This window comes from Octodon degus, unplaced genomic scaffold (genome assembly GCF_000260255.1).
Source record: "Octodon degus isolate 3935 unplaced genomic scaffold, OctDeg1.0 scaffold00066, whole genome shotgun sequence".
NCBI classification, from domain to species: domain Eukaryota; kingdom Metazoa; phylum Chordata; class Mammalia; order Rodentia; family Octodontidae; genus Octodon; species Octodon degus.
The window spans coordinates 184280-188109 of NW_004524642.1; positions in this window are offsets into that span (position 1 = coordinate 184280).

Sequence of the window (3830 nt, forward strand, 5' to 3'; positions counted from 1 at the left end):
CCTCTGAGGACTGCTTTCACTGCATGTCACAAATTTCTGTAAGTTGTGCTTGAATCTTCATTGATGTGTAGATATTGTTTAATTTTTTCATTAATTTCATCTGTAACCCATAAGTTGTTGAGGAGGGTGTTATTTACTTTCCTTGTTTTTATGGAGATTTGTTTTCTTTTGTTGTTAATTTCCAGGGTCGTGGTCCAATAATATGCATGGGATAGTTTCCATTCTCTTTCATTTACTTAGACAGGATCTATGGGCTACCATGTGGTCTACTTTACAGCATGTTCCAAGTGCAGCAGGAAATGTCTACTAAATCCATTTGCTCAAAGGTTAGGTTTAGTTCTGCTATCTCTTTGCTTGCTTTTTGTCTAGTTGACCTATCTCTTTGAGATAAAGAGGTGTTAAAATCCCCTGTTAAGATTGTATCATTGGTTATTAAATTTCCCATGTTATGTAAAATTTGTCTTATATAGTTGGGTGCTCACGTATTTGTTGCATACTTGTTCATGACTGTCATCACTACCACTTGATGTTTTCCCCTAACCAGTATGTAGTGACCTTCTTTATCTTGTTTGATCATTCTTGATTTGAAGTTCACATATTCCATGAACAAAGTGGCTATGCTTGCTTTTTCTGAGTTTCTGGCACAAGTAGTATTGTTTCCATTCATTGACCTTCCACCTTTAAGTTTACTTTTGAGTTAAATATGTTTCTTATGTACAACATGTTGTTGGATTTTGTTTCTTCATCCACTCTGCCAGTCTATTTCTTTTAATTGGTGAATTGAGTCCATTTACATTTGTAGTTATAATTTATTTATATTATCTTATCTTTGTCATGTTATTTTCTTGTTAATGTACTGTACTTTTCTTATGTTTAATTGTTTCATGGTTTCTTTCTGTTGTTTTCCTTGAAGTTTTTCTTTCTGTATTTTAGGGAAGGGTCTACAGGGTGTTTAGGGTCTCACTACTAAATTGGACTCATGATGATTCGCCTACTTACAGCCTCTCAAGTGCTGGAATTATAGGCATGCACCACCACACCCAGCCTCAATAGCCATCTCAGCACTCCCCAGAGGTGGGGGCAGCCCAGCAGGCTCAGGAATCAAACTCCTGGCCTCTGCAGTTGTGGTCATTTTGATCTCTTTCTAGAATATCTTTCTGTATTCTTTGTAGAGTTAGTTTCATGCTCACGAATTTCTTTAGCTGCTCTTTGTTAGAAAGTATTTTATCTCTCCATTATCTTTTTTTCTGCATTTAGGATAATGTCTACAGGGTTTCACTATGTAGATCAGACTCTTTGTGATTCTCCTGTTTTCAGACTCCCAAGTGCTGGGATTATAGGCATGTACCCCTATGCCTAGTCTCAATCACGGTCTCAGCACACCCCACAGGTGGGACTGGAATGACACACCAGGGATCAAACCCCAGCCGCTGTGTTCTGCCTTAGCAGGTGCTTTAGTCCACTGAGTTATCAGACCAACCATTCTCCATTAATTTTGAAGGAGAGTTTTTCAGAGTATGTCAATGTGAGTTGGAAGTTGATTTCTTTCAGGATTTGAAATATTTCACTCCAACCTCTTCTTAACTTGTTTATGTTGAGAAATCTATGATTCTGATGGGCTTTCCTTTAAATGTATTCTGTTTCTTTTCTCTAGAAGCTTTTAGCATATTGTTCTTGTGCTGAATTTCTGGGACCTTGATTATTATATATCTGAGTGAAGATTTATTTTGTTTGATGCTATTTGGGTTCTATATGCCTCAGTTATCTGAGTGTCAGTTTGTTTCCCCATGATTTGGAAACTTTCTGCCATTACTTCTGTAAATATTGTTTTTATGTCATTTATGTTGGCTCCTTCTTTTCTATTGATTCCTATTAACCTTATGTTTTTCATCTTTGTGTTGTCATAAAGGTGCTAAATTATTGCTTTCTGTTCCCTTGTTTTTTATAAGAGATCTTTCTTTTCCTGTTTACTTGCTGCAGCACTCTCTTCAAGGTATACAAAGTCTATCTTAGGCTTCATTCAAATGGTTTTGCAGAGTTGTAATGGAGTTTTTCATTTCTTGTATATCTCTTAAATCTGTTTCATGCATTCTATTTCTTTCCTATATTGCTCATTGAAGATTTCCATCATTTTTCTATGCTACCCTGTTTATCAATGTCTTTTTTAGATATGCTCAGTAATTCTTTTATTACAGTTATAATTTCTTTTTCTATCTGAGAGATTATTTCTAATCTGATTTCCTCTTTATCCCTCAGCTATTGTTTCTTTATTTCAGTTGCCATCATTTCAGAAATTTAAGTTGTGTGACTTTAAATTTCTTCTATGCTGATGTCTCCTGGATTTGTTTTTCAGTACCTGGGAGCCTGACATTGCACTTTTGCTTCTTTGTCTTGTCCTTTTTTTATTTCAGAAAATACTCTTTAATTATTTTGAGTTCTGTGATACTTTTTGTGAAATTTTCATAGTAGGTAGTTATGTCATTGCAATCCTATTCTCTCTATTGTTGTTCCTCAGGTATCTCCTCTGTGTGTCAGAGATTCTTGGTTTGTTCCAAGAAATTGTTTTCTCAATTGCTTGGGAGGGAGTATCCATTTCCTTTTGGCACTGTCCTCCATCCTTTGGCATATAACTTTGTTGAGCTTATTAGCTCAGCACTTCCTGATATTATCGCCCAAGGGAGAACATGTGGTTAAGACACATGTGGTATCTTAGTAACAGTAGTACAATTACAAATACTTATAATAGCAAGTGAAATTTAGAAATTGATGAACTTTGATAACTAATGGCTTTGTACTTTATACCATAAGTACAAACACTATAGCTGTATAGCACAACAGATTGTAAATTGGTGATTTGTAAGTAAACTAGCTCCCCTGATTTCTGTCTGGACACCTCCCATCCAGCTGGAATCCTCAGAGCAGAGCAGACCAGTGCACTTGAGTTTAGTCTTAAAGACGTAGTGCCTCTAGCCTGGTACCTCATTGGCAAGCCCTTTGCCTGCTCTCACTCACTGGCTTAGAAATATTTTAACATTCACATTGGGAATATTCACAGATATGAATGTACCTCATATCACTAGCATCTGTAAACACCAACAAATCATATAAGTAGCTTATGTGTCCACTGGACACCACAGCGATGCTGCTTTGTGTTTACTTCAGCCCAGGATGCCTAAATACAAGAGGAAAAAGAGGAGTACGAGGGACTGCTGCGAGGGGCAAAGCAATAAGAGTGGAAGCAAAAGTTAAAATGGTTTATTTATAGTTTTGTGCTATATTGTCCCACTGTTTTAAGATAACTGTAAAATAAAAAGTTTATTTATAAAACTTTGTCTGTATTTTTTTTAATTTGCAGACAAACCCAAAGTCTCGCTACTGCAATTCAGAGTCATAGCGGTTTTCCTGTCTCAGCCTCCCCAGTGCTGGGATTATATGCATGCACCACCACACCTGGTTTTAGGGCTGGCAAGGCATGCAGTGCCAGGAATCGAACTTGGGTCCATTGCACTCGCCAGGCAGGTGCTTAGACTGCTGAGCTATCTCCCCTGCCCTTGCCTATATTTCTTATGCTCTAGAATTATATATTTGTGTTGTATGTATATGAGGTTCACTTTGCTAGACTTAGAAATGAATTTGACTTATGAACATTCTCCCATAACAGAACTCATTTGTAAATGAGGGAATTACTGTACATTAGTCAGGAATTTAAAGGTACAAAAATTGTGGGACCATGGGAAAATCATAGTAGCACTGGAGCAGAGAAACTTTTTTAACTAAAGGATAATAAAAAAATGAAATGTGTTCTCTCTCTCTCTCTCTCTCTCTCTCTC